The sequence below is a fragment of the Octopus bimaculoides genome, chromosome 15 (genome assembly GCF_046866305.1).
Source record: "Octopus bimaculoides isolate indiv1 chromosome 15, ASM4686630v1, whole genome shotgun sequence".
NCBI lineage: Eukaryota > Metazoa > Mollusca > Cephalopoda > Octopoda > Octopodidae > Octopus > Octopus bimaculoides.
In genome coordinates this window covers 34526121-34550921 of record NC_142942.1, presented here as the reverse complement: position 1 = coordinate 34550921, position 24801 = coordinate 34526121, and the positions used below count along the sequence as shown (strand labels likewise).

General features: G+C 42.1%; 1 protein-coding gene across 9 annotated transcripts in view; it reads left to right on the top strand.

Annotated features, from left to right (window-relative positions):
* LOC106872964 (death-associated inhibitor of apoptosis 2) overlaps positions 1 to 24801 on the top strand; it is an 87073-nt gene that overhangs the window by 28802 nt on the left and 33470 nt on the right. Inside the window, exon 1 of one of the 9 annotated variants that reach the window (XM_089363695.1) lies at positions 4988 to 5089. The exons of the other annotated variants lie outside the window; for them this stretch is intronic. The gene's annotated coding sequence lies outside the window, so the exon portion shown is untranslated. Of the gene's footprint in view, positions 1 to 4987; positions 5090 to 24801 lie in introns of those variants that run through there. 9 annotated transcript variants of the gene reach the window in all.

Genomic DNA, 24801 nt, shown 5'->3' with positions numbered 1-24801 from the left:
GTTTGCTCTCAAGAATACATTAGTATCCTCCATTGCAGAGCTTCTAAGTGGTATATCTGAAGAGATCATGTCATGTCATATTAAACTGACAAAAGGTAGGTTTCTTACCGTTGTCAGTATTTATGTACCAAAAATGTCCCATTCTGATGAAGCAGTAGGACAGTTTTATGATGATCTCGCACAATTATTGAAGAAAGTACCAATTTCTGACAAGCTGGTCATATTGGGAGATTTCAATGCAAGAGTTGGAAAGGATTGTGTTTTATGGCCTGTTTTAGGTCGACGTGGGATTGGAAAATGTAATAAAAATGGAGTAGCTCTTTTGACATTTTATACTGAGAATAATCTGATATCTCATACATTATATTCTGATCAGAAAACGTGATATGAAAGATGTTTCTAGCATTCGGGCCATGTGAAGGGCAGAGAGCTGGACTGACCATCATCTAGTGCATGGAAAAATAGATTTTTCGGTAATGCCTAAAAATCGACAGCCTGGTCTTAAGGTACCCAAAAAGTTAAATGTTGCAAACTTTAAATTATCAAGCAACTTGCAAAGATTCCACGATGCTATAGAAAGTATCAATCTTGACCCAAACAATCTATGGGAAGATTTCAAAACAAAAGTATTTCAGGCTGCAAGTTAGTCAGTGGGATTTAATTCACGTAAGTCCAGTGACTGGTTCTCAGATAGATCAGCAGAAATTCATGATCTACTTTTAGAAAAACAAAACTTAGGCAGTACACTTTTTTCTCAGTCCTTGAACCCCAACTCAAACGAAGCTTATAGAAAGCTGAAAAGGAAAGTGCAGGCTGTTCTAAGGAAAATTAAACAGAAATGGTGGAATGATAGAGCAAAAGGGTCACAAAATGCAGCTGATAGAAATGATGCCATGGGTTTGTACTCTTATGTTAAGGAGGTATATGACCCAAAATCTTCTTCAGTAGCTCCAGTGAGAACAGCAAAGTGACATTTGCTTCTGACTGATAAGCGCTGGGTAGAATATTTTTCTGTACTTTTGAATAGACCATCAGGATGATTAAAAAAATCGAACACTTTCCAGTTATAGAAGAGATGGCATTTGAACCAACTCTAAATGACATTTATTTAACTGTGAATAAGCTGAATAACAATAAGTCTCCAGTGTCTGATGGAATCTGTACAGAAGTCTTGAAATATGGGGATGACAAAATGTTTGAACTCTTAAATATATAAATTTGTCACTGTTGGAGAATTGAGAAAGTGCCTCAAGACTGGATTGATGCCGTTTTAGTCTCCTTGTATAAATCAGGGCCAAAGGATCTGTGTGGTAATTTTCATGGGATTTCGCTTTTGTCTGTGGTTGGAAAGGTACTTGCTCGCATTTTTTTAGAACATTTAAATACTTTTGTAGTTCTAAATGTAGTGTTTGAGTCTCAGTGTGATTTTCGTTCCTCCAGGGGCACAGATGATTGTATCTTTACTGTCAGACAATTACAAGAAAAGTGCATTGAACAGAATCTTGCTCTATACCATTGCTTTGTTGATTTGAGCAAAGCATTCGATACTGTTAATCGAAATGCTCTGTGACTGATTCTAAGGAAAATAGGTTGCCCAGAAAAATAATTTGTAAACATGATCAGAGTTTTGCATCGAGATATGAAAGCTAGAATTAACTTTGGTGGTAGGCTCTCTGAATCTTTTGCCGTGGAAAATGGAGTAAAGCAAAGAGACCTTGATGCACCTACCCTCTATCTCTTGTATCTGCATTTGACTCAGCTTGTGATGCTTTTGGCTTGACCACCAACTTGAAAAAAAAAACAGTTGTAATGCAGCAACCTGCATGTGGTGCTGTTTGTAACCCCGCCTAAAATTTTTGTTAAGGATAAGTTATTTGAGGTTGTCGATTCGTTCATCTACCTTGGAAGCTCTGTACAAAATGATGGAAATCTTGATATAGAAATACATCTGCAAATTCAAAGGGCAGCAAAAGCATTAGATGGCTTAGAATCACGCATTTGGTGCCAACGACATATAAATAAGAATACAAAGTTGGCTCTTTACAAATCATTTGGCTTACCATCCCTGTTGTATTCCTGTGAAACTTGGACTTGTTATGAAAGGCATTTTAAATTGTTAGAACAATTCCACCAAAAATGCCTTCATCGCATTTAAAAAATTAAATGGAGTTCTTTTACTCCAAACACAGATGTCCTTACATCTGCAGGCATCACCTCAATTAAAGCTGTGATTTTGAGGAACCAAATGAGATGGTATGGCCATATTGTTTGAATGGCAGATGAACGAATGCCAAAACAGCTGTTTTATGGTTGCAGAGGGGAAACGCTATCGGCTTAAACCTAAAAAAAGATTTAAGGACGACATAAGGATTACTATGAAATCACTTGGAATGGATCCAGAAGACATAGAAACCCTTGCTTCGGATTGAGTTGGATGGCCAACAAAAGTTTGGAGTGGAGTGAAAGCATTTGAAGAGGCCAGGATAATGCATGTAAGACTCAAAAGAGATCTAAGGAAGAATGTAACAATTGAGGTGAACGACAATGACCTTTTTGTGTGCACAGTCTGTCACAGACCATGCCTGTCTTTTTCTGGGTTCAAATCTCATCTGTGAACCCATGGAAAACGAACCTCTATCAACTATTCTGCCTATATGTCTGTGCACACCTTTGAATGCAGTATATGCCAGGTTTGCAAATCCAACGGAGGCCTGAAAAGACACTTTAAGATCCACAAAGATCAGAATTTATCTGCAGCTCTTGGTGGTCCAAATCGGATGTGCAATCAGTGTGGGTATCTTTTCAAGCATTGTCTGGTTTAAAAAGCCACATCAGATGCCATGATAGCGCTAAGGTGTAGGTACAGGAGGTGGTCGAACTCTGCATAAGGAGTAGACAACCACCATATATATATATATATATATATATATATATATATATGATGGATTCCCTCATGAACGACAAATGAGGGTTCATTATTTACATTTGACGGATATTTCCTCATCTCTTAAATATAGTACTGAAATGAGGGTTCATCATCAACATCATCAGCGTTTAACATCTGTTTTCCATGCTAGCATGGGTTGAACGGTTTGACTAGGGACTGGCAAGCCAGGAGGCTGCACCAAGCTCCAATTTGATCTGGCAATGTTTCTACAGCTGGATGCCCTTCTTAACGCCAACCACCCCAAGAGTGTAGTGGGTGCTTTCTTGGAAAACAAAGCATCAAAACACAGGACCTGGCACCAGTCCTGCTTCTCCACAGTTCAAAGATTTAAGCAAAGTTGACTCCAACATCGGGACCAACTTCATGGAAGCATGAAGGCACTCATAAAACGCTGCTCCTCTAAATAGAAACCTTACCTCTCATTGTGGTTTTGTAGCACAAAGCAAAACTGGCCTTGCTGTTCATTCAAGAAAACATATAGTAAATGATCCACAAGCACTCAAACAAACTGAGTTTTCAACTTCTTCTATTTGCCAAAAGGTTTGCAAGACACCAGCAGGCTTCAGGAGACACATTTGTGTCCATAGAACATGATAACCATTTTTATTTTACTGAAGTAGTTGATAGCTTCCACTGCCTAGGTGACCAAGTTTGTAGTGGGGGAAGATGCTTGGAGAGTGTTGTCACTAGAATAAGAATAGCCTGGGCAAAGTTCAGAAAGCTCCTACCTCTGCTGGTGACAAAGGGCCTCTTGTTCAGAGTGAAAGGTAGATTGTATGATGCATGTGTGCGAACTCCCATGCTATACAGCAGTAAAACATGGGCAGTGGCTGCTGAAGACATGCGTAGGTTTGAAAGACATGAAGCTAGTATGATCTGCTGAATGTATGTCAGTGTGCACACATGACAGTGTGTAAGCACTCTGAGAGAAATGTTGGACATAGAAGCATCAGATGTAAGAGAGACGACTGCGCTGGTATGGTCATGTGCTGCGAAAGGACGAGAAGAGTTGTGTGTAGAAGTGTCACTCCCTAACAGTGGAAGGAACCCATGGAAGAGGAAGACATGGGATGTGGTGGTGAAGCATGACCTTCGAACTTTGGGCCTCACAGAGGCAACGACGAAAGACCAAGACCTCTGGAAATATGCTGTGATTGAGAAGACCCAGCAAATAAAGTGAGATCACAGCTGTAGCCTACACCAGTGTTGCATAACCAGCCCATTTAAAATGCACCTTGAATCATCGGGCGACGCACCGTGCTTGAGGAAAAGTACAAACCAAGACTAAATAAGCTTTAATCCTTTAGCATTTTAAACCAGCCATATCCGGCCAAAATATTCTACTTGCTTTATATTCAAACTGGCCAGATCTGGCCTCTCAGACCTACCCTAAAATGTCATTTTAAACATAAACAATCGCATCATCAAAATTTCAAGACTACAAGTTAATGCAGGATAATTTCAAAACGATGTAAATAAATAAGCATTACATTTGACAGAGTTATCTGAACACTAACGCATTAACAAACTACATTCACGAACAACTATTTACACAGAAACTCATTCTACAGCTTGACATGTTGAATTTATACAGCTAAAAACCTTACCATTGAACACAATCATGGTTGCTAACTGGCACATTCTACATGTATATGTGTTAAATGGTTAGAAAAAAGACATTTAATAGCAAAATTGGATGCCTGCATACATAGACACAGGGCTATTCATCCACTGGGCTACATAGAAACAACTCCTGTCCACTCTACCACTTGACAGATTAAATTTAGAGACCTGTATTTTGGGACTGTCACTAGATGCGTTCATTCAACTATGCCAGCCATGATTTTCATCCAGAAAAATATAGTCTCATGTTATTAATGTTCTGACAGTGGTGGGGAACCTACAAAAATTTCTAAGATTACTACTAATGATATGTAACGGACACCAGACATAACTAACGCATTGTATTCATTGTATTCATAGCTAAAAATAGATTTAGGATTTCACCATAGCTAAAAATAGATTTCGTTTTTGGATTTGGTTTGCAAGATTTTTTATGTGATTTCGTGTGTTGAAGCATATTCTGTTGTGTCTGGGGAGAGTCATTTTCTTATTGTGCCTTAAAATTTAACACACTCACCGGTAAAATTTCCACTTATTTTTCTTTTTATTTTCCTAAAATTTTCATTGCGTCTTGCAACTTTATCAATAGTCTTCACTGTCCGTTATTTACGCTGCATTCTTTTTTTGCTTTTGTTTGTTTTTGTGCATCTGTGTGTCTCAGTGTGTGTGTATGTATGTATGTATGCATGTATGTGTACATGTGTGTGTATGTATGTCTGTGTGTGTGTGCATATGTATATATGTATGTATGTATGTGTGTATTTGCATGTATGTATTCTGCATATTCCTGTGTTTGTGTGTTTTTTATGTATGTGTGTATATGTATGTATGTACCTCTGTCTCCTTGTGTGTGCATGTCTGAGTGTGTGTGTGTGTGTGTGTGTGTTTTGCTGCTATGTACTATGTTTGTATGTATGGGTGCACATCTCCATATGTGTGGACAAGTGTGTGTGTATATGTGGTCATGTGTTTCAGTCTCTATTTGCGTATGTAGTTGTCTGTTCATATACCCTATGTACCTACCCGTTTGTATGTAGGCCCGTTGGTTTACATATACATACATGTGCATGCACGCACACACACCCACACATACATCTATCTGCATAAAAGCCCATTAACTGTTCTACTTTACCTGTGTAAAATGTGGGTATGATATCTGTGTATATTTCCTATTTATTATTGGGGAAGTTTCATTTATAAGGACGTACTCCTGTATTTGTCTTAGAGTTGGGTCTTTTGGGTGTTTCGATAAGATGCGGATGTCAAGTTGACCCAAGTTGCCTCCATGCTGGTCTTTGGCATGCTGGTAGAGTATGGAGGACTGTTTTCTGTCGTCATATTGTCTCATATGTTCGTTTAGTCGTTCCGCAATGCTCCTAGATGTCTCCCCTATGTATGTCATATTGAGGTCTTTACAAGCACCTTCCATGCATTTTATGCTGTAAACTACATTTCTATTTCTGCAGTTAATACCAGGGCTAATCCTACATACCATGCAGTTATCATTGGTACATATGGTATTCTCAAAGGGGTACGTCCTACATAGTTGTGATCTGATGGAGTTCCCTGGCTTTTCAACAATCTTAATGTTGAGTTTGGACTCCTTCAGAGCTTTTCTAAACCTAATCGCTAGTTCTCCATGGGCTGTGGCCTCTACAAACATCACTCCTTGATATCTGTTGGTTTTATACCACGTGTTCGCCCTGTTGGCTTTGTCACAAATTCTTTGTATCCTATTCCATTCTTTGTTTCTATATCTAGGGCAGGTACCACTGGTATCATTACGTATAATATTATCTAACCTCTTTCTAGCTCCCCTGTATACTCGAATCCTATCTTTCTGATCATGTCCAGAGAACTGCATGCGGTGCATGAAGTTCTGTATATGTTTTTTTCGTTTCATAGGGTTCGCATAGTGGGGAGATGTTGTTCATTATCCTAACTAAGTCTGCTATCAGTATGTTAATTTTCATGCTGTGTGACAAAGCTGAGTTCTTGTGAACAACATATTTTGAAGCTATGGGTTTCATATAATATGAGTGGAGGAGCTGCACTCTATTGTTCACAGTCTCTAACCAAAGTTCAGTATCAAGTACCGGGAGCCTATTGTTGGGGTGTTTAGTCAGGTAATCTATAGTTACCTTGATACTTTGGTGGATGGAGTTAGCTATTTGCTGGATGCTCTCCATTAAGTTCCTTTCTGTTTCTACATGACCGTCACTAGAGTTGGTCCTAACTATGATATTAATGTCATCTACATATCTGCTGTAAAGTAGAAGAGTTGTGGACTGTTCTGCTAACATATGTTTAAGTTTTCTGTCCCACCAGGTCATGAAGAAGCCGGCCACATCTCCGATGGCTGCACCTTGAACCTGCATGTGTAGTTTTTTTGTTGAACTTTACTATGTGGTTCTTCAAGGTAGTTTTTATACTGGCCCCTATTGCGTGAGCAATCATTTCCTTCACCTGATTGTTGTTCTCAGGGTTTTGGGTGGGTGCAGTCCAGCCACTCCAGCGTTCAGTGGTGCTTTTTTTTTCACTGCTGAAGTGATGGTGGGTGGTCTTCCTCTCTGTGGCCTGGTGGGGCAGAATCTACTGAGGTCATGGTCATCCAAATAGTTACTGTCGTAGCTTAGTCTGAGGAGGAGGCCCAGTTCCCTCATGTTGACCTTGCGGAACTCCACTTCATTCTTACAGATCACCTGAATGCATATCTCCACAGCAAAATCTATGTCTATAGATGGGTAGAGTGAAATCACATCCATACTACCCACTACACAACCTGTGAGGTCGTTGGAGTGGTTGCAAGTACTGATTCTACTGAGATCTTCCGTGCTCACACAGACATCTGGAGACATCTCTATGAGAGGTCGTAATACCTGTGAGAGGAAGTAGGACAGTCTATAGTTGCTGGAGATATTTGCTCAACAAACTGGTCTGGTTGGAGGCCCCATGACAGGGTTTATGTAGGGTTTGTGGTCTTTGCGTAACTCATATAGTGTAGGAATGTCGTTGTTGGTAGCTTGGAAATTGTGTGCTGTCCTTTTTGTAGGTTGGAGTATGTTGCACCACATTCCCATGTGTGCGTTGAAGATTTTTTCCACTTTTTCATGTTCTTGTGGTGTAACTTCTCTCATGTTACTGATGTGTTGTTGCATGGTCTGGACACAGTTCTGACAGCTGTCTATTGACAGTCTGCCAGACTAGGGAGGCACACTAATTCTCTGTTCCTAATTCGCTGTCTCAGTTTATGTAGGCCTCTGTCAACAGATGAGCTGATTTGGTGGGTCCCTTCCTCACTATGTTTTTTAGTGGACTTGTATCGGTCTAAGATATGTGGGAGTCTATTTCTAGCTAAGGAGATCTTTGCTTCTGTTTCACTGTCGATTTGGGGTGGGATACATACCCTTTTGTTAAAGGGTAAGTCTGTGGGGAAGATCCTTGTCATGTCATAAGATTTGTTGTTAGGGCTGTAGAAGACAGAGTGTAGAGTGTTATTATCGTTGTGGTTGTTGTTGTTATAGTTGCTGGTGTTGTTGTTGTTGGTGGTGGTAGTGCTTGTGTTGTGCATATGGTTGTTATTGTTGTGGGTGGTGTTGTTGGTAGTTGTGTGGTTGATGTGGTTGGTGTCATTGTCTGTGTGTGGAACTTGAAACCACCCCTACTCCATATGAAAGAGACAAATTTATGACAACCATCCAACAAGAATACCACCGGGTTAACCATGCCTGTTACAAACACTTCAACAATAAACTGAAGTGGATGAAACAGCAACAACAACGAGCCCAGAATGGTAAGAATCAATACAATTACCCAAACAATATCGACGGGATTATCATGTCAGGATGTCAACTACCAGAGGACTTTGACGCCAGGACACCGGAAAACAATACCACCACCATCAACAACAACAACAAATACACCTCTGGAATATATGGTGCAGTACAACTAGATACAGATGAGATGCATGCTTTAAAGTTACCACCAAAATTGATAAGGTTGCAAAACGCAGCGAAAATTTTAGGAAAATAAAAATAAAAATAAGTGGAAATTTTACCGGTGAGTGTGTTAAATTTTAATGCACAATAAGAAAATGACTCTCCCCAGACACAACATAAAAATAGATTGTCTACCTCGCTGCTGACTATAAATACAGCACAGGGAACAGTAGATAGGCAGTGTGAATTTGGTTTCTGACTCGCACGTTTGAACAGCAGTTTTAACTGCTATCAACTCAGCCAAGATACTCGCATGTATGAACAGCGGTTTTAACTGCTATCAACTCAGCTGAGACATGCGACAACCCAGAACAGCGGTTTTCTCTGCTATCAACCGAGCTGAACCAATACTGTGATTTTAATCACGCAAATGTGATTTCTCCGCATGTAACTCGTAGCTGGTTATACAAATTTGTAATGTAGGGATATGTTTCGATGTCCGCTCAACATAGTATCATTTATACTAGATAAATGAAGTTATACTCCGATTACCGAGTCTCTGCTGTTTATTCAAATCCAACAGACCAACTCACTACGACAGGATACATATCCACTACAGATATGATCTTCTTCTACTATATTTAACATATAAAATTCAAACTGCTTTGATTGCTAGGGATTGTCATTAGACATGTTCACTCAACCGTGACAGCTTTAACTAAGAGCAACAAATATATTGTCACATGACATTAAAGAACAACATGAGCAGAGAACTTACAAAAAATTTCTAAACCTGATCATGTGATTATTCTCGACCAAGCAAAATATATCTAAAACAGATACTAATTTAAGTCGGTTAAGTCTTTAAAAATTTAAGAATAAAAAAATCCAAGCAAATCCCAGTGCATTTTCAACTTATTTTACACACACACACACTTACATATTTATAATGAGGGATTATCAATCCGGGCAAAATGCTTCATAAACTCTGTTGGCACACCAGGCTAACAATATTACTTAGATTAGTGAAGAAATACAAGTAATCTTTTAGTAGGGTCCCATGTAAGGGTTCATCACAATTCTATATTGTAAATTTGTGGGTGGGCCCCAAATAAACTGGTTTTTATACACACACTTTTGTATATATATATATATATATATATATATATATACACACACACACACACACACACACACACACACTTACATACAAGGGGGTACCCAAAAGAAATCATAATTTTGCAATATTAGTTTATTCACTTAGTTTTACATGCTTACACTTTTATAGCTTTCAAAGTATTCTTCATTTGAAGCATTGAATTGGTCCAGGTACATCTTATGGAATTTTTACCTATGCCTTTTCTACAGATCGAGCAGGACCATCTACCTGAAGGGATTTGTGATTTGTCTGCTCTCTTACTAAGATTTTGGTTTTTGCTAGATGATTCTAAGGCCCTTCGATTTTAGACCTTGCTTCCATGTCTGAAATTTACCTCTGTACATATATATATCATCATCATTGTTTAACGTCCGTTTTCCATGCTGGCATGGGTTGGACATTTTGACTGAGATCTGGAGAGCCAGCAGCTGCACCAGGCTCCAATCTGATCTGGTAGTGTTTCTACAGCTGGATGCCCTTCCTAATGCCAACCACTCCGAAAGTGTAGTGGGTGCTTTTTACATGCCACCGGCACAGGAGCCAGTCAGGCGGGCCTGGCATCGATCACGTTTGGATAGTGCTTTTAACGTGCCACCTGCACGGGAGCCAGTCAGGGGGCACTGGCATCAGCGACGTTCGGACGGTGCTTTTTACGTGCTGCCGGCACGGGAGCCAGTCAGGTGGCAATATGTGTGTGTGTGTGTACATACATATATATACATATGTGTACATCTACATGCATGCACACACACATATATCATCTTCATCACCATTGTTTAACATACATGTTCTATGCTGGCATATATTTGATGGTTTGATAGGATGCAATAAGATGCAAGCTCCAACAATTGCTTTGGTATGGTTTAATGTTAACTTACTATATATATATATATATATATATATATATATACACACACAACTACATATATTTAATACTCTTGATACCATCTCACCTGAGATCACTATTAGTTATATGACAGAAACTTTCTGCTTCAAAGTGACCTTAATTAAAGCCTTCCATTATTATTTCATGTTATGTTTCAAACATTAGCTTAATATTGACGAATTATTTTAGCAAATTCTTCATTACTTTCATTATACAGTGTAACAAAATTTTTATTTATTTATTTATATTTTTGTCTTTGCTCAGTAAGTGTTATTTTCTATTTGCTTCTATCTAGAAACCAAAGGAAATGACTACTATTCCCTTCACACTTTGCTTTTGTGACCTGGACATTAATGTTTTGAAACTGACCTATTTTCTATTAGATTTCACACAGATTCAGTTCTGAAGCAGAACTATCATTATAGCAAATATTCTGCTCAATACCACAGATTTGCTTGTCAGTTGTTTGACCATAAGCACTTGAGGCTTAGTGGTTGACAATATATGCATCTCTGATCATGAGCAGGAGTAGTTGGGGAACATCATAGTTGAGGGGGATTCTTTGGGGTTTGAATAAATATCATAACAAAAGCAAGTTTGAAGGAAATATTAGCCATTGTTCATGCTTTCTCAGGGTAAGCAAGTAGGAAATAACAGTTGCTACCCAAGGACAAAAATTGTGTTACACAGTGTAATTAATTGAAACAATGGTAGTGTGTTTCAACAGAAACGTGGTAACAAAAGGGTTAAACAACTTCATCTTTACCAGGACTAACCTGGGGTTAACCCCTTTGATACTAACCTGCCTGAGATTGCTTCTGGTTCTGTAGTACAAACTTCCTGTTTCAAAGTCATCTAAATTAACTCTTTAACATTTAAACCGGCCATATCCGACCAAAACATTTTACCTGTTTTATGTTTAAACCAACTAGATTTGGCATCTCACACCTACCCTACAATGTCATTCTAAAAGTAAACAATCATGAAGTTATAAGATGATGTATGATTAATTTCAAAGCAATGTATAAATAAGCAATACATTTGACAGAACTATCTGAATGCTAAAGGGTTAAACCTTCCATGGCACCTGTACCAGTGGAGCACTAAGAGCACCGTCCGAGCGCGATCGTTGCCAGAGCAGCTGTCTGGCTTCTGTGCCGGTGGCACGTAAATAGCACCAACGTGATCATTACCAACGTCGCCTTCTTGGCACCTGTGCCAGTGACACGTGAAAAGACTTTCGAGCAAGATCATTCGTCGCCTTCCTGGCACTTGTGCCAGTGGCACGTGAAAAGACATTCGAGCAAGATCGTTGCCAGTGCCGATGGACTGGCCCCTATGCAGGTGACATGTAAAATACACCATTTCGAGCGTGGCCGTTGATCGTTACTAACGTCGCCTCCCTGGCACGTGAAAAGACATTCGAGTGAGATCGTTGCCAGTGCCGATGGACTGGCTCCTGTGCAGGTGGCATGTAAAATACACCATTTTGAACGTGGCCGTCGCCAGTACCGCCTGGTTGGCCCTCGTGCCGGTGGCATGTAAAACAACCACTACATGATGATATATATATCTATCATCATCATCATCATCATCATCGTTTAACGTCCGCTTTCCATGCTAGCATGGGTTGGACGATTTGACTGAGGACTGGTGAAACCGGATGGCAACACCAGGCTCCAATCTAATTTGGCAGAGTTTCTACAGCTGGATGCCCTTCCTAACGCCAACCACTCAGAGAGTGTAGTGGGTGCTTTTACGTGTCACCCGCACGAAAACGGCCACGCTCGAAATGGTGTCTTTTATGTGCCACCCGCACAAGCCAGCCCAGGGGCACCGGCAACGATCTCACTCGAAAATCCTACGGGAGCCAGTCAGGCGGCACTGGCAACGGCCACGCTCAAAATGGTGCATCTCATGTGCCACCCGCACAAGAGCCAGCCCAGGGGCACTGGCAACGATCTTACTTGGCTTGCCGGGTCTTCTCACGCACAGCACACTTCCAAAGGTCTCGGTCAGTAGTCATCACCTCGGTGAGGCCCAATGTACGAAGGTCTTGCCTCACCACCTCAGCCCAGGTCTTCCTGGGCCTACCTCTTCCACGGGTTCCCTCAACTGTTAGGGTGTGGCACTTTTTCACGCAGCTATCCTCATCCATTCTCACCACATGTCCATACCAGCGCAATTGTCTCTCTTGCACACCACAACTGATGCTTCTAATGTTCAGCTTTTCTCTCAAGATACTTACACTCTGACGGGTATTCACATTGACATTACACATCCAACGGAGCATACTGGCTTCATTCCTTGCGAGCTTACGTATGTCCTCGGCAGTTACAGCCCATGTTTCACTGCCATGTAGCATGGCTGTTCGTACGCATGCGTCATACAGTCTGCCTTTTACTCTGAGTGAGAGTCCCTTTGTCGCCAGCAGGGGTAAGAGCTCTCTAAACTTTGCCCAGGCTATTCTTATTCTAGCAGCTACACTTTCAGCGCCCCCCCCCCCACCACTACTAACTTGGTCGCCCAGATAGCGGAAGCTATCGACTACCTCTAGTTTTTCACCCTGGAATGAGATAGAAGTTGTTTCCTGTTTGCTTACAGTCTTTATTGCACCTGAACATCTGCCACAAACAAAAACTAACTTGCTAGTTAACCTGCCTTTGATGTTGCTGCACCTCTTATGTGTCCATAGCTTGCACCGGGTACATCTTATAGAGTTACTACCTACTCCTTTTCTACATACTGAGCAGAGCCATCTACCTGAAGGGGTTTGTGTTTTATCTACCTTCCTACTTATTAGGATTTTGGTTTTAGCTAGGTTGACTCTAAGGCCCTTCAATTCTAGACCTTGCTTCCACACCTGAAACTTCTCCTCTAGTTCTGATAGTGACTCCGCAATTAGGGCAAGGTCATCAGCATAGAGGAGCTCCCAGGGGCAACCTGTCTTGAACTCCTCTGTGATTGCCTGGAGGACTATGATAAATAAGAGGGGGCTGAGGACGGAACCTTGGTGGACCCCTACCTCTACCCGGAATTCATTGCTGTACTCATTTCCAACCCTCACCTTACTGGCAGCATCTCTGTACATGGCTCGCACAGCTCTCACTAACCATTCTTCTATCCCAAGTTTCCTCATTGACCACCAGATAAGGGATCGGGGGACCCTGTCAAAGGCTTTCTCCATGTCAACGAAAGCCAGGTACAGAGGTTTATCCTTAGCTAGGTATTTCTCCTGCAGCTGTCTCACTAGAAATAAGGCATCAGTAGTGCTTTTACCTGGCACGAACCCAAACTGCATCTCATCTAAATTGATTCGCTCCCTAATTAGTTGGGCTATGACCCTCTCCGTAACTTTCATAACCTGATCTAACAGCTTGATGCCTCTGTAATTATATATATATATATATATATATCTACATATCCAAGAACACATATAAAACTATAAATTTAGCATGTAAATATTGGAGTAAAAAACCATTTGGGATTGAAAAAGTCAAAGGCTGCTTGTCGGGACATGTGTATGCTTCAAGATATTGCAAAAATAAAGAATTATTTCATGTTCTCTTGCAGGTTTATAAAATTTTTATGATGTCAATTATATATATATGTGCTGCCTGACTGGCTCGTGTACCTGTGGCACATAAAAAGCACCCACTACACTCTCGGAGTGGTTGGCATTAGGAAGGGCATCCAGGTGTAGAAACCTTGCCAGATAAGACTGGAGCCTGGTGCAGCCTCCTGGCTTGCCAGTCCTCAGTCAAACAGTCTAACCCATGCCAGCATGGAAAGTGGCTGGTAAACGATAATGGTGATGTTGATGATGATACATATATGTATATATATATGTATCTTACTATAATGGGTGTTATAGCTGTCTGTTTAGCGAAAAAAATGTGAAAAAGTATGATTATTTAGTGGATATTGAGGATAATTGTTCAGTTTACGGGCATAAAATAGTAAATAAAAATTAGTCATAAAACAAGTAAAAGGGAAGTAAGTCAACTTACTGCTCCACTGAATTACACGATATAGTTTTATTAAGGAATGATTGTTATGACATTGGCTCATCTTTTACGCCATATACGAAAGTTTTGTTTAGGATAGCTTTATTAAGAAATGATTGCGATGGCTTTGTCTCATCTTTAATCGGTGTACGAACAGTTAGCAATACTGTGTTTTGTATTAATAAATCACCTTTGATTTTTTTTGTTAAAATTCCAATGACGAGGATTAACCCTGCATTACACCCCTGTATAGTTCATGAATTTAAAGGGTTTAGATTTGCAATACTATCCTTTTATTTCCCATCTTAGATGGGCAGATTCCTAAAGATTCTGTTTGCACATTCACAGCAAACAAGGCACAGGGCCAGACTTTAGATCGTGTAGGTGTATTTGTACCCACTCCAATGTTTACATACAGTCAGTTATCCATCACTATGAGTAGAGCAACAGACTCCAGTAATTTGAAAATTAGTGTTGGCCAAACAGAAAATATCATCTACAAAGAAGTTTTATAATCATTGATATTAGCGAAAAGAATATGATTCATATTTTGAATAAGGAAATTTGTGATCTTTGAATGTATAAGAATATAAACAAGCATAAACTAGTGTAAACAACTAAAATAAAAGTATATCTAAATAACATTTTCTTCTTAATACTTTTTATGTAGTAGTCAAAGGAAGCTCTAGCTTTTGTTAGGAGTGATCCACATCATCATTCATGATACAGAGGCTGGGAGCTTATTTCAGTTCGGGAGTGAATCATCACATGTCACTTAGTCACAAACACATCATATAGCTGCAATACAATGCTGTATCACCAACAATAATGTGATTGCTCTAAGACATTACCCAGTAATCTATCAAGTCCATTTACACATTTCTCAATACATACTGCTGCTATGACTTCCCTCCCTCATTTTATGCTTCCATCGTAGATGGGTAGATTTGCAAGTATATATATGTGTGTATGCTTGTGCCACATAAAAAGCACTAAGTCCACTCTGTTGAGTGGTTGGTGTTAGGAAGGGCATCCAGCTGTACAAATCCTGCCAAAAGTCACAGAAGTCCGGTGTAGGCTTTGGCCTGGCCAGCTCTTGTGGTACCGTCCCACTCAAGCTAGCATGGAACACTGACTTTAAATGATGATGGATGATGATGATGATGACAATGACGAGGACAACAGACATGATAGAAGTAAATATACAACCTTATACTCATTAAAATTTATTTAAATATGAAATTATACATTCAAATTATCTATCAATTGTTACAATGTGAATATTTAATATATGTAGACATGCCCTTTGCATTTTTCAATGCAAGTACCCTATTAAGCATGCTACTGATCAAATTATGAATATTCTCTTGCAGAACTTCTTGCCCAGTTTCATGCAATAGTCTCAAAAGATCTGGCTTTGAAGACGCCTTCTTGTTATTTTTATGAAGTGTCCTGTCCATTATGTTCAATAAGGTTCATATCTGGTGACTGACTTGGCCATAGAAGCTTTTTAATGCCATTCTCATCCAACAAATCTTGGGTCATTTTAGCCATATAACAAGGAGCCCTATCTTCCATAAATAAATAAAGAGTTTTCTTTAATCATTTCACCACTGGAGAAGATTGGAAGGAGTCCTTTCTACAATATGGACACATATTTATCTGAGTTTATGTTTCCCTAATACTCCACCAGCTCTGATCAACCATTGCTCCAAATTTCTCCCCAGACCATCACAACATAGCTGCCGTGTTTTATTGTTGGCTGCAATTTTTTCACATCAAATTCTTGATCACAAAGTCTCCAGACCCACACTCGACCACTGCCAGGAAATACAGAAAATCTGGACTCATCAGAGAATATGACAGTGTTCCAAAATGCTACTGGCCTCTCCACCATCTCACTGGCCCAATCTTTTCTCCACTTGATGTTGGTTGGTTGAAGAAGTGGCTTCCTTCTTGCTGCTCTGCCATAGTAACCAAATTTGTGGAGATACCTGACAGCTGTTCTGGGACTTACATGAACTTGTTCTGCTATGTCAGAGGCCTTGCAATGGGATTATCCTCCTCACTTCTCTTAACAAAGGGAAAGGTCCTGTAAGAGGGCCCTGGTTGATCTGGACAAGGTGATGTGGACTCCTTCCCCTCTCTAGTGAATTGCACAATCACTCTGTTAACTGTAGAAAGTGGGATCCTAAGGTTTTCTGTGATTTTACACTATGTCCACATTCAGAATGACCCACAATATGGTCTCTTTGAAATTCAGACAGATCCAAGGCTTCTTTTGTACATGGCATGATTAAACAGTCACATATAGAACCTGAAACATAAAAAGGCAAACTAATAAAAGAATATAAAACTTTACAAATTAGAAGAAACATAAAACGATGTTTTATGGAGTGTCTATTTATTTCTGTCATGTCTGTGTGTGTGTGTATGTATATGTATGTGTGTATATATATATATATATATATATATATATATATATATATATATATATATATATATATATATCTGTAAAAATATGTGACACTTATTCAGTAGCCAAGATAAAACTCTGAGTTTCGGATGCCAGGGTGGGAGCCCACGCCAACATCTCTTCAGTTATATATATATATATATATACACACATCATCATCATCATCGTTTAACATCCGCTTTCCATGCTAGCATGGGTTGGACGATTTGACTGAGGACTGGTGAACCAGATGGCTACACCAGGCTCCAATCTGATTTGGCAGAGTTTCTACAGCTGGATGCCTTTTCTAATGTCAACCACTCCGAAAGTGTAGTGGGTGGTTTTATGTGCCACTGGCACAAAGGCCAGTCAGGCGGCACTGGCAACAGCCGCGCTCAGAATGGTGTATTTTATGTGCCACCTGCACAGGAGCCAGTCCATCGGCACTGGCAACGATCTCGCTCGAATATCTTTTCATGTGCCAGGAAGGCAACGCTGGTAACGATCACGCTCAAATGGTGCTATTTACGTACCACTGGTGTGGAAGCCAGACAGCTGCTCTGGCAACGATCACGCTCGAACGCTGCTCTTAGCACTCCACTGGTACAGGTGCCAGCACGATTTTGCTTTCGCTTGCCCCAACAGGTCTTCGCAAGCAGAGTTTAGTGTCCGATGAAGGAGACGTTGGCATGGGTGCCAGTTGTGGAATTTAGTTCGATTTCGATTTCACTCGCCTCAACAGGTCTTTGCAAGCGGAGTTTAGTTTCCAATGAAGGAAAGGTACGCAGAAGTGGGCTGGCTACACCCCTGGCAGAGGCCTTGGATTTTGGTCTCACTTGGCTTGCTGGGTCTTCTCACGCACAGCATATTTCCAGAGAATATTTCGGTCAGAAGTCATTGCCTTGGTGAGGCCTAATGTTTGAAGGTCGTGGTTCACCACCTCATCCCAGATCTTCCTGGGTCTACCTCTTCCACAGGTTCCCTCAACCGCTAGGGTGTGGCACTTTTTCACACAGCTGTCCTCATCCATTCTCACCACATGACCATACACACACACACACACACACACACATGTATATATGTGCATATGTGGGCACAAGACGTCACGAAACATGTACAACAAAAAATACAAAGTACGAGTACATGGAATATGAACTATTTTTTCGAACAACGGAAGACACAAATGGAAAGCAACACAAGCAACACAAAGAATGACCCACAACTGATGTATATATGTGTGTATGTACATACATATATATATATATATATATATATATATATATATATATATATATATAAAATTGGAAAAACTTGGAGTCAACAAGAAGGAGTACGGTTGAAAATTTATTTTCTATCACTACAATTGTTTCTTCACAATGTAGTTCTCCAGACATGTAGGTACTTGATTATGCAACCATTTCACTGCATTATGAGATCTAGTTGTGTTTCCTCAGGCAATATGTAAATGTTGTCTCCATCAGTTCAAATTCACAGCCTCAAGAACATCCTCTCTGTCTGTCGTGGCGTGGAGAACTATGTTGCGGGGAAACAGTTGTAGTGATAGAAAATAGATGTCCAACTGTACTCTTTGTTGCTTCCAAATTTTTTCATTTATCTATTCACATATGACAGATACCCAAATGCAAATGTGGAAGTATGTATAACACTACTACTGGATAGCACAGGATGGAATCTGAAGGTGGATGAGATTTTTACTGTACTATGTTCTTAACAGAGTTTACTATAACTATATATATATTCCTGTCAACCTCGGCTGTCTCCCGGAACCCATCTAGTGGCCTTGGCCATCCTCTCCCCTACCTTTGGGTAGCGCATTAAGTTTGAGAAATGTTTGCAGGTTGTAGGTACTGTTTTGCTTATGAATTCTTCCAATTGCAAGTTTTCTTTTCAGGTACACGACACTGCTTTTCCCCTTCCCAGGCTACAGGCCCACACCCCCAACACCCATACTGTTAGGATTGGCACTCTCAACGTCGGCACGCTGAAAGGTAGATCTGGTGAAATTGTTGAGATGCTTGAACGGAGACGCGTAGATATGTGCTGCATCCAGGAAGTAAGATGGAGAGGAGGTTCTGCAAGGTTCCTCACAGGCAAAGAACACAGGTACAAGATTTTCTGGGCAGGGAACACTGACGGGGTCGGGGGCGTAGGAATACTTCTAGCGGAGAAATGGGTGGATAAGGTAATCGAGGTCGTTAGAGTAAGTGACAGAGTACTTAAGATCAGACTAGTGCTTCATCATAGATTAGCTACTGTCATCTCAGCCTATGCACCTCAACCGGGGCTACCAGATGGTCTGAAAGACCAATTCTATGACACCCTCTTGCAAACTACCTCGTCGACGAGTGACAGGGACCTTCTCTTTGTGGCTGGAGACTTTAACGGTCATGTCGGACGTCGTGCTGGAGGCTTCCATGGCATACATGGAGGCTATGGCTTCGGTTCCCGCAACGAGGAGGGAACCAGACTGCTGGAGTTCTGTGATGCAACCAATCTTATGGTCTGCAATACCAACTTCAGGAAACCTGCCAGTCACCTAGTCACCTACCGCTCCGGCAGACACTCTAGCCAAATCGACTACATCCTCGCCAGAAATAGGGAAAGAGGGCGGCTTATAAATGCCAAAACCTACCCTGGCGAAGAATGTACCCCACAACATAGATTAGTAGTTAGCGACTTTGGGATCAAGGCAAAATGGGTGCCCAGAATTAGACAGGCTTGGAGAAGAAGGGTGTGGAAGCTTAAAGACCCTGCAAACGGACAGAGACTTAGAGACAAGTTACTTGAAGCATTTAACGAAATAGAAGGGGATATAGCATCATACAACGTGGAAGACAATTGGAGATTTCTGCGGGACAACCTGTTGAAAGCCACCGACCAGATTTGTGGGTGGTGTAAGGTCCCCTCCCGACCCAGAGTAACGTGGTGGTGGAACAAGGAGGTAGACAGGGCTATTAGACAAAAGAAACAGGCTTGGAAGGACTGGAAGAACGGTGGTAGCAGGGAATTGTACCAATGTGCCAGAAGGGAGGCTAGGCAACAGGTTTATTTAGCCAGAGGGGAAGCAGATAAGGAAAGATTTGCCAATGTTCTGCGCCGTGAGGACCAAAGACTCGAGGTATTTCGTGTTGCAAGACAGTGTAGGAGAGAGAATAGTGATGTTGTAGGAGAGAAATGTGTTCGCATGGATGATGGTACGCTTGCATTAAATGAGGATGCAAAGAAAGAGGTCTGGAGATGCCACTACGATAGATTGCTTAATAAAGAGAATGAATGGGAGAAAGAGAGCCTGCCGTATGTCGACCCAATAGAGGGACCAGCTATCCGAGTTGATAGTACCAGGGTAGAGAAAGCAATTAAGAGTATGAAGACCGGGAAAGCCCCCGGCCCATCAAGAATCACTGCAGAGATGCTCAAAATATCTGGCAGTGTTGGCTATAGCCTAGTCACCCGTATTACGAACCAGGTGATACACGAAGGAGTCATACCCAATGACTGGTGTAGCAGCATCATAGTCAACTGCTACAAAGGTAAAGGGGACGCTTTAGATACAAATAATTACAGAGGCATCAAGCTGTTAGATCAGGTTATGAAAGTTACAGAGAGGGTCATAGCCCAACTAATTAGGGAGCGAATCAATTTAGATGAGATGCAGTTTGGGTTCGTGCCAGGTAAAAGCACTACTGATGCCTTATTTCTAGTGAGACAGTTGCAGGAGAAATACCTAGCTAAGGATAAACCTCTGTACCTGGCTTTCGTTGACATGGAGAAAGCCTTTGACAGGGTCCCCCGATCCCTTATCTGGTGGTCAATGAGGAAACTTGGGATAGAAGAATGGTTAGTGAGAGCTGTGCGAGCCATGTACAGAGATGCTGCCAGTAAGGTGAGGGTTGGAAATGAGTACAGCAATGAATTCCGGGTAGAGGTAGGGGTCCACCAAGGTTCCGTCCTCAGCCCCCTCTTATTTACCATAGTCCTCCAGGCAATCACAGAGGAGTTCAAGACAGGTTGCCCCTGGGAGCTCCTCTATGCTGATGACCTTGCCCTAATTGCGAAGTCACTATCAGAACTAGAGGAGAAGTTTCAGGTGTGGAAGCAAGGTCTAGAATTGAAGGGCCTTAGAGTCAACCTAGCTAAAACCAAAATCCTAATAAGTAGGAAGGTAGATAAAACACAAACCCCTTCAGGTAGATGGCCCTGCTCAGTATGTAGAAAAGGAGTAGGTAGTAACTCTATAAGATGTACCCGGTGCAAGCTATGGACACATAAAAGGTGCAGCAACATCAAAGGCAGGTTAACTAGCAAGTTAGTTTTTGTTTGTGGCAGATGTTCAGGTGCAATAAAGACTGCAAACAAACAGGAAACAACTTCTATCTCATTCCAGGGTGAAAAACTAGAGGTAGTCGATAGCTTCCGCTATCTGGGCGACCAAGTTAGTAGTGGGGGTGGGTGCGCTGAAAGTGTAGCTGCTAGAATAAGAATAGCCTGGGCAAAGTTTAGAGAGCTCTTACCCTTGCTGGCGACAAAGGGACTCTCACTCAGAGTAAAAGGCAGACTGTATGACGCATGCGTACGAACAACCATGCTACATGGCAGTGAAACATGGGCTGTAACTGCTGAGGACATACGTAAGCTCGCAAAGAATGAAGCCAGTATGCTCCGTTGGATGTGTAATGTCAATGTGAATACCCGTCAGAGTGTAAGTCTCTTGAGAGAAAAGCTGAACATTAGAAGCATCAGTTGTGGCGTGCAAGAGAGACGATTGCGCTGGTATGGACATGTGGTGAGAATGGATGAGGATAGCTGCGTGAAAAAGTGCCACACCCTAACAGTTGAGGGAACCCGTGGAAGAGGTAGGCCCAGGAAGACCTGGGCTGAGGTGGTGAGGCAAGACCTTCGTACATTGGGCCTCACCGAGGCGATGACTACGGACCGAGACCTTTGGAAATGTGCTGTGCGTGAGAAGACCCGGCAAGCCAAGTAAGATCGTTGCCAGTGCCCCTGGACTGGTTCTTGTGCGGGTGGCACATGAGATGCACCATTTTGAGCGTGGCCGTTGCCAGTACCGCCTGACTGGCTCCTGTAGGATTTTCGAGCGAGATCGTTGCCAGTGCCCCTGGACTGGCTTGTGCGGGTGGCACATAAAAGACACCATTTCGAGCGTGGCCGTTTTCGTGCGGGTGACACGTAAAAGCACCCACTACACTCTCTGAGTGGTTGGCGTGAGGAAGGGCATCCAGCTGTAGAAACTCTGCCAAATCAGACTGGAGCCTGGTGTTGCCATCCGGTTTCACCAGTCCTCAGTCAAATCGTCCAACCCATGCTAGCATGGAAAGCGGACGTTAAACGATGATGATGATGATATATATATACAAAAAACAAAAGATGAAGACATGTGAGAGAACAACAAACAGGTATATTAATTTGACAATTGGGAAGAATGAAAAAGTCTCTGATGTTTCGAGCCTATGCTCTTCGACAGAAAGGGTTGAGAGGAAAAAAATGGAAAGGGAAAGAAAAAACAGAGAGAGAAAAAAAAATGTGTAGGGATTAATGGGTCAACATGATGAAAATATATATGTATACACACACACACACACAGGGTGGGCCAAAAGTCATGCACAAAATAAGTTCAATATGCTCCAGAATTGTCACAGACATTCTTCAATTCTTCTAAAATTCACATTATCATTATTTAACGTCTGTTGTCCATAAATGGTGAATACACATGTACATGATGAGCTAAACAAATAATAACATAAGTAAAATGTCAAATCTTTTGGTGCATAACTTTTGGTCCACTCTCTGTGTGTGCATGTATGTGTGCATGCATGAGCATGTACACAAGACAGGCTTTCACACAGTTTTCAGAGACCAAATTCATTCACAAGGTATTGGTCAGCCCAGGGCTATAGTAGAAGACACTTGACCAAGGTGCCACACAGTGGGACTGAACCCAAAACTATGTAGTTGGGAAGCACACTTCTTAACCACACATCCATGTCTGGATCTAAATAACCATGCAAACATATATATATATATATCATTGTCATCATCGTCATTTTACATCTGTTTTCCATGCAAGCATGGGTTGGACAGTTTGACCAGAGATGGCAAACTAGGAAGTTTCTATAGTTGGGTACCCTTCCTAATGCCAACCACTTTACAATGTGTGTTGGGTGCTTTTAATGTGCCACTGGCATGAGCACTTTTACATGACACTGTTACAAGTGCTTTTTATGTGGTACTGGCACAATATATATATATATATATGTATATATATATATATATATATATATATATATATATATATATATATATATATATATCGCCGTCGTCGTCGTTTAACGTCTGCTTTCCATGCTAGTATGGGTTGGACGATTTGACTGAGGACTGGTGAAACCAGATGGCTACACCAGGCTCCAATCTGATTTGGCAGAGTTTCTACAGCTGGATGCCCTTCCTAACGCCAACCACTCACAGAGTGTAGTGGGTGCTTTTATGTGTCACCTGCACGAAGGCCAGTCAGGCGGTACTGGCAACAGCCACGCTCATCTCGCTCGAGAAACCTCATGTGTCACCTGCACAAGAGCCAGTTCAGGGACACCGACAACGATCTCGCTCGAAGAAATTTCATGTGTCACCCACACAAGAGCCAGTCCAGGGGTACTGGCAACGATCTCGCTCGAAAACCCTCATGTGTCACCCGCACAAGAGCCAGCCCAGGGGCACCGGCAACGATCCCGCTCGGAAGATTTCATGTGTCGCCCGCACATGAGCCAATCCAGGGGCACCGGCAATGATCCCGCTCGAAAGATTTCATGTGTCGCCCGCACATGAGCCAGTCCAGGGGCACCGGCAACGATCCCGCTCGGAAGATTTCATGTGTCGCCCGCACATGAGCCAATCCAGGGGCACCGGCAATGATCCCGCTCGAAAGATTTCATGTGTCGCCCGCACATGAGCCAGTCCAGGGGCATTGGCAACGATCTCGCTCAAAAATCCTACGACGGTCCCACACAAGAGGCAGTTCAGGGGCACTGGCAACGAACTCACTCGAATAATTTCATGTGTCACCCGCACAAGAGCCAGTCCAGGTGCACTGGCAACGATCCCGCTCGAAAGATTTCATGTGTCGCCCGGACATGAGCCAGTCCAGGGGCACCGGCAACGATCTCGCTCGAAAGATTTCATGTGTCGCCCGCACAAGAGCCAGTCCAGGGGCACTGGCAACGGTCTCGCTTGAAAGATATCATGTGTCGCCCGTACATGAGCCAGTCCAGGGGCACTGGCAACAATCTCGCTCGAAAGATTTCATGTGTCGCCTGCACATGAGCCAGTCCAGGGGCACTGGCAACGATCCCGCTCGAAAGATTTCATGTGTCGCCCGCACATGAGCCAGTCCAGGGGCACTGGCAACGATCCCGCTCGAAAGATTTCATGTGTCGCCCGCACATGAGCCAGTCCAGGGGCACTGGCAACGATCACGCTCGGAACATTTCATGTGTCGCCCGCACATGAGCCAGTCCAGGGGCACTGGCAACGAACCCGCTCAGAACATTTCATGTGTCACCCGCACAAGAGCCACTCCAGGGGCACTGGCAACAATCTCGCTCAAAAGATTTCATGTGTCGCCCGCACATGAGCCAGTCCAGGGGCACTGGCAACGATCACGCTCCGAACATTTCATGCGTCGCCCGCACATGAGCCAGTCCAGGGGCACTGGCAACGATCCCGCTCAGAACATTTCACGTGTCACCCGCAC